The sequence below is a fragment of the Eupeodes corollae genome, chromosome 1 (genome assembly GCF_945859685.1).
Source record: "Eupeodes corollae chromosome 1, idEupCoro1.1, whole genome shotgun sequence".
Taxonomy (NCBI): Eukaryota; Metazoa; Arthropoda; class Insecta; order Diptera; family Syrphidae; genus Eupeodes; species Eupeodes corollae.
Window position 1 is genome coordinate 240669521 of NC_079147.1, and position 11319 is coordinate 240680839.

An 11319-nucleotide genomic window follows, 5' to 3' on the forward strand; every position below is an offset into this window, starting at 1 on the left:
TATTTTATGATAACGCTACCATCATAACTCAACATACTTTATAGTGATATTAAAAAGAAAATTTATTATTTAAGTAATTATTATTTATTAAAACAAATTCTAGAAAAAAAAAAAAAAAAAACAATTCATTTCTAGACTGACTATATTATATTTGTATGTATAATTAATTTAATTTAACTACAAAGAGTCTACTAAACATACCTACAAACATAAGTATTTAAGCTTCTGATAATAATTATTATATATAAATAATTTTTTTGTTTTTAATTACCTCAGGACTCAGCAAATAAAAATTAATTTCGTGTAAGAATTTTGCGTTTTTCTTCAAAAGCATTGAAGGAACTCTACCCTCAAACTTGCTATAATTTGTTACTTTATTTAAATATTCAATTCAGATCTTTAATTATTTTATTTTGTGTAAGATAATGGTTTTTAGTTTAACTAAGTCTAGGGAAATTTTTTTTGTTGTAAATTTTGAGTAATGAATCGTCGAAGGAGTTTTTGGGTCGTACGAACACTTAAAACTTCTTATGGGATGAAAGATCATGAAACTTAATTAATATACATACAACAATTGCTATGTCCTTATTATCATCAAGCAATGCAAAAAGGCTCAAACATTTGTAACAATGTAATGAATGAACGTGTGAGTGTGAGAAATTGGTATTACCGTTGGCGAATTGAGAACCGTTGATTCGACTTAAATGTCATACATTTTTCGAAGTTTGGTCTCGCAATATTGAAGTTATCGAATGTTCGTTTAATTGAAAGTCATTCGTGTTATTTTTTGTCGAACGTTCCTATTGTGTGAGAAAATTTGAGAATACGCCTAGTCTCGTGGCGCGCTTTCCTATTAGACAGTGTCCGGTTATGACACCTATTATCGAGCTTATATGCGATCTGCTTAGAGAGAGCAAGCACCTTGAACGTTTTAAATCCAGTGTTGGCCAGATGTTTTTTGTGGCTTGACACGTGGTGATGTTGTTCCAACTGGTACCTGCCCTCCTCGCAGCGTCTTGCATTAACAACAGTTTACAAGTAGCGATTGATATGCCAGTACTTGCCAAACGTGGTAGGATGGGCTGTACTGTACCGTTCCTGGCGAGTTCATCTGCCTTACAGTTATCTGGAAAGTCTCTATATCCCCGCACCCAGCAAAGGTGAATTTAGAAATGATCGACAGTTATGGGCTGTTATAGAGTTTGTAGAGACAGAGTCCAGAGATTTGATAGCGGCCTGGCTATCAGAGAAAATACGGATATCAGATGTTGATATCACGTTTTCTTTGAGCCAAGACAAGACTTCTTTTATCGCCAAAAGTTCCACCTGGAACACGCTACAATGATTGGGAAGGCGGAATGAGAGACTTAATTTCAGTCGTTCAGAGTACACACCTCCACCAACCCCTTCTTTTGTTTTTGACCCATCTGTGTAAAAATGGGTTGACTCATCCTCCAAGAATGTCCTATCCTCCCAAAAAGATCTGGTAGGTATAGAAATCTGGAAGTTTTTTGTCGAATTGTAGTTGGGGGATGGTGTAGTCTGTGTGCATTGGAATTGATTCTAAGTACCTTAGAATTACGGAGTGGCCAATGTTGTTGTTAGTCCACTGCGACGAAGCATTGAGGCGAATAGCAGAGCTTGCAGCTATTTGTTTGCTAAATATGTCAAGAGGTGTATGGTAGAGCAAGGTGTCCAGAGCCGCAGACGGGTTCATGCGAAGCGATCCGCTTATACATAGGCAGGCTGAACGGTGGACTTTATTTAACTTATCCCTGTTTATACCTTTCTCTAAAGCAGTCCACCATACTGCCACACCGTACGTTAAAATCGGTCTGATTACCGATGTGTATAGCCAATGCGTGATTCTGGGTTGTAAACCCCATTTATTACCAATAGCTTTTTTGCAAGGAAAGAGAGCTACAGTAGCTTTTTTTACTCTTTCCTGTACGTTGCGTTTCCAATTTAGTTTTTTGTCTAAGACAAGACCAAGGTATTTAGCCTCGTCTGAGAATTTTAATTGGATTCCTTTAATATAGGGAGGGTTGACAAATGGAATTTTGTATCTCCTCGAAAATAAGACCAGATCGGTTTTGTGTGGGTTAACACCCAGTCCACACCGATCAGCCCAAAGTATTAGTTTGTCCAAGGCATTTTGTAAGAGTTCTTTTAGGATGTTAAGATGCTTTCCTGAAACTGCTATAGCAACGTCGTCCAAATAGGCTATCACTCTGAAACCCTCCGCATCCACACTAGTTAGGATTTCATTCACCACTAGGTTCCAGATAAGAGGGGATAGAACACCACCTTGCGGTGTCCCTCTACTAACGAATCGTCTACTAGAAGAGTTGCCCAGTTTTGAGTTAATTATTCTGCTAGAGAACTAATAAAAATCAGTACGAAAAGTACCGAAGTTCCATAGAAAGGAATGATGGGTTGATCCAGGATATCTTAAATCAACATAACGAATACACATTTTATGGTCACACGCCTTAAAAACTTGCACTAAAAACCAAAAGCTACTCTCGGGGAAAAAACTTACTATCATTGCGTTTAAACTATAATTTTTCTTTCGCATAGGATAACATGTGGAGACTGATACAGGTTGGACATAATTTGCCTTCAATTGCACACACAACTTCTTTTAATACTAGGGAAAGGACAGGCCTAGATCGAAATCATTTCCTACGCTGCTCCGATAACTCTTACTAGCAAAAAATCTAAGGGCACAAGCTAGTTTTAGTTTAGTAGAGATTGAAGAGGTGCTTGCATTTCTAAATTGGCCTTCCAACTTGTTTAATACGAAAACAAACGCTTCCTTATTCGGTTTGATATTCTTGCGCAGTCGAAGCATTCTTACTTTTTTTTTAAACAAATCTATGTTGCTTATCATTTTGTTTTGTTTTGTATTTTTATTAAATATGAAAATTATGAATTAATAAACACAACACTTTTTTGAAATTTCATGAGTTGACGTTTATTTATGGCTACTATTTTTTTTTTGTATGGTAACACTGAATTTCGAACTCGAATGTGTAAGTTCGCTAATGAAAATATCTCACTTCAAACGTTCGATTCGCCAACCATAATAGGGGTAAATATGACAAAAGTAGTGTCTTTACGATCAACATAATTAACCTAAAATGATGGTAGCTAACCACGGAAGATTTCAGAAACTGAAAAGCAGGTAAGGCTATCAATAAAGTAAGCAATTCAATTCAATTAATTTTAACGAAGCTTGTTAAAAGTGAAGAATGACGAGAAGTTAAGACAAAGACGAATAAACCACATCTACCATTTAAACACCTTCCCAACATTCTATAAGATCACATTGATAACTTTAGTTCAAAAGTAATAACTTCATCCTTACTGGTTTTAGAATTTCTGTAAATACGCTTAATTTGTTTGAAACCTGAATAGGATTTAGATTTAAAAAAAAATGAAAATAATATTTTACGCTTGCACGAGTTAAATAATTAAAAATAAAGCAACTATAGAATCCCAGGATGTTCAAATGGTAGACATGTGCATTCAAGAGGACACAAGCGTCCACAGATTTTTCTCAAAACACCCCTCTGTCTATCAACTCCTACTCTAACTTCCCCGCGGTGAACATCGGGTGCCTAGTACCTTAACTGGAGATTGAGTTCCAATCCCAGTGGAAAGTTGTTGGGGGCAGCAAACGAGAGGGGGGGGAGAGGTGTTTCCACTAAGGCACCTCTCCTTATCAAGGCGGCAGCGGACGAATTCTCGAGATGGAATCAACGGTGGCGCCTACAGTTCCAGTAAGGTTGAACTTCTTAGTGAACACCTTATAGGGGTTCTTCGACATATTCGGAGCCCAGGCCTGAAGGCAGCGGTTTATCCGGCTCCCCTTCCTTGGAGTTATACTAAGGATCTTGCCCTCCAGGTGGGGGGTTGTGCCGTCAGGGTGACTTCCTGGCCACGTAAAAAATACCTTTAGTTGCGAAGCACCAACAAGCCTCGGATACGGACGGATTCACTGTTGACAACCCACGCAAACTAAATGTACGTGGAATGTTAGGTCCCTTAACAGACCACGTGCAGCCGAACAATAAGCGGAAGCCCTAAACTGCTGCAAGGCAGATATTACCACCATCCAAGAAGTGCGATGGGGTGGACCGGGCTAACGCAAACTAAAACGCATCAAGTCTAAATTCGCCACCATAAGCCTAACATGCGCGCATGCCCCAATAGAGGAGAAAGATGAAGACACCAAAGACATATTCTTCGAGCTCTTGGACAAGACATATGAGCAGTGCCCTGGCTATGACATTAAAATTGTCTTAGGAGATTTTAATGCCAAGCTAGGAAGAGAAGACATCTTTGGTGGCATAATCGGGAGATACAGCCTGCACGACACTACCTCCGACAACGGATTCAGGCTGGCCGATTTCGCTGCGGGGCGAGACGTTCTGGTGGCTAGTACGCATCTTAATATCCACAAGGGGACATGGAAATCTCCTGATCAATCAACCGTCAACCAGATTGACCACATTGCGATCGACGCACGACACTTCTTCAGTATCAAGGATATCCGAACATTCCGAGAGGCCAACATTGACTCGGACCACTACCTCGTTGTAGCCAAGGTACGGCTACGGATATCCCTATCCAAGCCAAAACAAGGAAGTATTGTGAGAAGATTCGACGTTAGACGGTTACAATCGCAAGAGACTGCCATGTCCATTTCCGATCGAGTCTCTAATAACCTCTTAAGGAGTCTTATGCTGCCTGCATTGCGCAATTTTGTTCAACCTTACTTTTGTATATAAAACTTCCAACGCCACCTTGAGGCTACGGCGAACGTAAAAAACGGTACATTGCTGTTACGGTTAACGTAAAAAACAAAATGTTAAGTCAAAGATCATCATTTCGTCTTAAATTAGTGCAATATACAAATTGATAAACGCTCATAATTAATAAATAGGACTTATTTGAACAATAACTATAAATATACTCATATAAAAAAGGAGCTTTTTTCGGCTACTTATTCTACGCGTAAGGCCTACTTGTAGCTTCCATTGCTTTTCATCATTAAAACTAATTATTGTGCAAACTACATAAGGGACTTTTTTGAACGTATGTACATTTTGACCAAGGCAATTAGTTAGTTTTTCAAATATCATAAACTTCAAACTGAAATTTGTATTTAACATAACATTACTTAGTCCTTTTCTAATTTTACAAGGACCCCTTTACATAAAGCATAAAAAAGAGTTGTGCAGAAAATAAATAACTAGCAGAGTAATAAAGTTCAGTTTTTATTTGAATGAAAAAAACAGGATCAGCAGTCATTTTAATATAAATGTACTTGACTTGAGAGTAAGGGAGATTTTGCTTGACTTACTTTCCAGTCAACTTGTCATTAAAATTGCCTTATTTGGAAGGTTTTTTTTTGACAGCTGGCCAATCAGATACTAGAAACCTGCCCTTAACTTCAAGTCACTAATGTTGCGTGAACCTGCCCACTAGTATTCATTTGACAGGTTGTTTCTATTGCGTTGATTGAACATTTATGTCATTAGAAAAAATGTCCTGATTGAAAAGTTTTTGTTTGACACATATTTGTTATTAAAAATAAATAACAAGGCGGCACAACAGCTCGAAGATAATCAGGGCCTAGTGACTTAAAGATCTCAACCATTCTTGAGTTTGAATAATGTACCCAATTAAATTTTCTTGCCATGGAGGATTTGTCAATTCCTCACAAGAGCCATTAAATAAAAAATAAAAAAATTAGGTGGAGCAACAGTCCATGAAAAACTGTGTGCGAGTAATGTTGTCAGAGATGGAAGGGACCTACAGTTTATATGCCGAATCCGAACGGCTTATTTGAGAAAGCACTTTTCATGACAAGAATTACTCTTGGAGGATTTGTCAATTCATCGCAAGAAACAGTACCCGTGAAAAAAGTTAAGTGGAACAGGCAGGGATTGAACCCAAGACCGCTTGCATGACAGTCAAACGCAAGAGCCATTACCCGTGGAAAAAAAACATTAATTGGCACAGACAGGGACTACATCCAAGTCCTTTGACATATCAGTCCTACTCACTAACCATCAATCCACGGAAACTTAATTTGTGATTGGAAGTTTTTGAGCGGGAATTGTTGGTCTCTTAAATTTTGAAGAGTGGATAGCCAGTCAATTTACGTACCTACCATAATTGAGGACCGTTTTTGCAAAACTCAACAAGTCCATTTTGCAAATTTCTCAGGAGAAGGTTTTTTGCGTGTGAATCAAAAAATAAAGAAATTATTGAAAATACAAAAACTCATTTCCTCTTAAAGGTAACTTTGTCACAGTAAACCGGAAGAATCACAATAATGAAGTATCAAACTTACCAAATATTGAGTGATAAAAATCAACAGTTTTTGTTCAAAATAAAACAAGTACACACTTGTTGCGTTTTGAAAAAGCTTTTATTAATTTCTTTTTTACAAAACAAAACAACTGAAATAATAGAAATGTTTTATTTTTAGACGCAGTTTTCTTGCTCATCGTAAAACTTTTCCTGGTCTTCAATGGAGTCACCAGCGACTCCAGAAAGAATATCGCGAAAAAATTCATAAGTTTCTTCACGTCTATCATTTTTTTTCCGACACTTTATTCGCCTTTGGTACAATATCGAGATGGCAGCATTCATCATACACAGAAGAAATTTTTCTTTTAAGTGGCTCGACAATGATCGGTAGGCCAATATAAGTGTTACTCACGCCAATAACTACTTTTTTTGTTGTCCTCTTTATTGTAAGTGATAACTCTAGAGAAACTTATTTTAAAAGGCAGCTTCGTCTTGAAAAGTTGCTTTGATACTTTTTTAAAATCGAATACTTTCCAGTGCACACCTATTTGACGTATATTTCCGTGCTTTTCGAGTATTTCGAAGTACTCATTCGACGAAACAATATTTTCCTTTTTACGGTAACATTATTCTATGCGTCCAAATACCCGATCCGGTGGCATATAACTATGACCTCTTATGGGAAAATAATGCTTTATGTCTGAAAAAATGGTACTCTTTTCCAAAAAATACATTAAGGCTGTCATCATTATGGTGTTCTTGTTTTGTAAAGCGCACGAATCAGAAAAAGGCGCAGTTTCGATAGCACTTCTGCAGTACCGTTTTCGGCAGCTGATTGCTTCAGATCATTTTCCAAATTTTCCAAAAAGTTTATTGCAATGGATGTGACTTCGTTGGCACACCAGGGCCATCTGTTTCGAGCCAGGTGTAAAATGTTATGTTCTCCTTAGATTGCTTTGACGCAAATAAAAAACCTCGCCAACGGAAAGTTTCGGAAGCAGCTGATTCTGTTATAAATCGAAAATTATATCGACTGTGCCTTCTTTTGGATCATTCATAATCGTATTTAATCGTAGGCCCGAAGTATATGTAGTTTCTTTTTGGTCCGTACTTCTTGAAGCCGAGTTGAATAGTTTTTTAATTTCACGAACTGCACATCGAAAGTTTTGCAAGTTGATCATGTGTCAGTATGCGGATTTCCAAATCCAAGATTGAAATTGGAGTAGAAGTTTTTTTTTCTATTTCGCAAGCGAACATTTTGGTCTTCCATTTTGTTCCTGGCACTAAACAAACATATCAAACATTTTCTTTATGTTGAGTTCCGGTGGAAGATAACTTCTTTTAGTTTTATTGCGGGAATAGTGACTTTCACTTTCAATAGAAAGAAGAAATATGATTCCGAACTGCTTCGGAGACCTCTCCATCGGTGGTTGTTGAAAGTTATTTATGTTTTCTTACATTGAAAAATTTCTTACCTTGCTAGAAGTGAGTCTGTTTTGAGAAGCCCCAGTAACATTTTTGAAAACCTGGGCACAAACATAAATCCGCTCATTAGCCCTATTCCTTATAAAATATTTTACTTCTGTAGCATGAGGTTTTACAGCTATCTAATTATTTGTCCGCTTCCTTATAGGGTAACTAATTTGCGTGTATTTTAAAAGGAACTTGTCTTGGTCAACTTTTGATGGACAACTTTTAAGATGATGTGAAAATACTAACAAAAATAAAGCAATATATTAACACTGCATGGATTTCTAAAAAAGCAAACTTACGACTTAGGTCATCAGAAGACAAAATTGAAGGTTCACATATTCTTTTTTGTATTTTGTCATTTTTTCTTCTTTTCAATCAAACTTAGCAACATACACTTGCAATGAGTTTTTACACGGTTCTTTCTTTGGCTTTCTATTTTTCCATCGGTAAGATCTTTTCCGACCTTGATAGAGCAGCGTGCATTCTCCATCGTCATTCTGCACAAACGGATAAGTTTGACAGGGATGCCAAAACTAGACATTGCTCGGTAGATGCTGTCATACGCGGCTTTAAAATCGATAAAGAGATGGTGGGTATCGATTTGAAGCTCCTGGGTTTTTTCCAAGATCTGCCGTAGTGTGAATATTTGGTCGATAGTGGACTTTCCTGGTCTGAAGCCACACTGATAAGGACCAATCAGGTTGTTGACGAATGGCTTCAGACGTTCACATAATACGGTAGAGAGGATATTATACGCAATGTAAAGGAGACTGATGCCTCTGTAGTTGGCGCAGTTTAGAGGGTCTTCTTTCTTATGTATCGGGCACACTACGCTGAGATTCTACTCATAGGGCATGCTTTCTTCCGACCATATTTTGCAGATGAGTTGATGCATGCTCCCTACCAAGTCATCGCCTGCTGCTTTGAATAGTTCGGCGGTGATGCTGTCAGCTCCAGCAGCTTTGTTTGACTTAAGTTTAGATATAGCTATCTTCACTTCGTCAAGGTCGGGTAGGCGGAATTGTTGATCTGCGTCGCCGAGATTGAGTGGTTCTATAATTTGGAGAAGTGATCTTTCCATATTCTCAGCATGGACTGCGGTTCTACTACGATGTTCCCCTGATCGTCTTTACAGGCTTCGGTTCGTGGCTGGTACCCTTGGGAGTTTTTTTTTACCTTTTGGTAAAATTTACGAACCTCATTTCTGTTGTGACATCCCTCTATCTCCTCGATCGCGCGGTTCTCATGCTCTCTTTTTTTCCATCTAAGAAGCCGGTGTTCCTCTCTCCTCTTCTGCTCGTAGAGCTCGCGAGCAGCTCTAGTCCTTTTGTGCAGCGACGTTTTGTATGCCTCTTGTTTCGCTGCGTGAGCTTGCCGGCATTCGTCGTCAAACCAGGGGTTTCGCTGTGGTGGCCGTGTGAAACCTAGCACTTCAGAGGCGGCATCTCTGATGGCTGCAAGGCAATGTTGCCACTGGTTTTCAATGCTTAATGCAGGAAGCATAGGACTCCTTAGGAGGTTATTAGAGACTCGATCGGAAAAGGACATGGCAGTCTCTTGCGATTGTAGCCGTCTAACGTCGAATCTTCTCACAGTACTTCCTTGTTTTGGCTTGGATCGGGATATCCGTAGCCGTACCTTGGCTACAACGAGGTAGTGCTCCGAGTCAATGTTGGCCTCTCGGAATGTTCGGATATCTTGGATACTGGAGAAGTGTCGTGCGTCGATCGCAATGTGGTCAATCTGGTTGACGGTTGATTGATCAGGAGATTTCCATGTCCCCTTGTGGATATTAAGATGCGTGAACTGCGTACTAGCTATACCAGAACGTCTCGCCCCGCAGCGAAATTGACCAGCCTGAATCCGTTGTCGGAGATAGTGTCGTGCAGGCTGTATCTCCCGATTATGCCACCAAAGATGTCTTCTCTTCCTAGCTTGGCATTAAAATCTCCTAAGACAATTTCAATGTCATAGCCAGGGCACTGCTCATATGTCTTGTCCAAGAGCTCGAAGAATATGTCTTTGGTGTCTTCCTCTTTCTCCTCTATTGGGCATGCGTGCATGTTAGGCTTATGGTGGCGAATTTAGACTTGATGCGGATTGTCAGGATGCGCTCGCTTACACTGTTGAAACTCAAGACAAATCCACACCCAAATAGACGCTGTCTTTGTAGCAGTCGCCGTAGTATATATCGCAGTCTTTTAGTTTGCGTTTGCCCGGTCCATCCCATCGCACTTCTTGGATGGCTGTTATATCTATCTGCCTTGCAGCACTTTAGGGCTTCCGCTTATTGTTCGGCTGCACGTGGTCTGTTAAGGTATTTTTTACGTGGCCAGTAAGTCACCCCGAAGGCACAACCCTAAACCACTAGGGCCAGATCCTTAGTATAACTCCAAGGAAGGGGAGCCGGATTAACCGCCCGTAAGGTGTTTACTAACTAATTCAACCTTACTGGAACTGTAGGCGCAACCGTTGATTCCATCTCGAGAATTCACCCGCTGCCGCCTGGATAAGGAGAGGTGCCTTAGTGAAAACACCTTTCCCCCCCCTCTCTCGTTTGCTGCCCCCAACAACTTTCCACTGGTGTTGGAACCCAATCTCCAGTTGAGGTACTAAACACCCGATGTTCACCGCTGGGAGGTGAGAGTAGGAGTTGATAGACAGAGGTGGGTTTTGAGAAAAACCTGTGGACGCTTGTGTCCTCTTGAATGCACATGTCTACCATTTGAACATCAAAATCTAATAAGCTTACTGCTTAATAAGTCAAACGCGCTTCATAAACTGGAGTAATATTCTACAAAATCAAGCTCGCGTTTTTATCTTTTTCCCCATAAAAACGGAACTTAGAGTTCAAACCTTTAGTTTTGCAACTGGAAAGTAATCAGTCAACTACGTAAAAAAAACACCTAGCAGCCAAATTAATTTTTGTTGACTTTTGGAAAATACTTTGTTGAGTTTTGCGAAACCTCTTAGATTTCAAAGTTTTTTTGTATGGAACTAGTTGGGTTTTGTGAATTTTTTTTTGGTTCAGTCGATGCGCCTTGAGATACAAAAAATTTCGATACCCATATCTCATTTTTCGATATTTGGCATTTGCTCGACTCTTTTGACCAAAACTAGCAAATTTGTGTATTGTGGAACACCATTTGAACAATGATTGTTGACAATCGGCAGTTTTGGCCAAGTTTGTAAAGAGATCTAATATGAAGAAGAAGATAGAATCAGCTGTTAAAGAAAATGAGTTCTCATCCGAAAAATAGAGAGATACGTTTGTAGTAGAGATTAAATATGCAATTATCAGCAAATGAATTGAATTCGTTATAAAAGAAAAAACAATGAAATTTCATTTCACAAAAGCTTCCGGATTGATTTTAATGATATATGATCCTAAGGTAAGGGGCAGTGTTCTTCAAAAAATCTAATAAATTAAATACTTTACTGTTATATATTTTTAAAAATTCTTTATAAAATTTTCACTTCAAAGTGTACCAAATTCATTTTGAAGAAAAATGAACCATC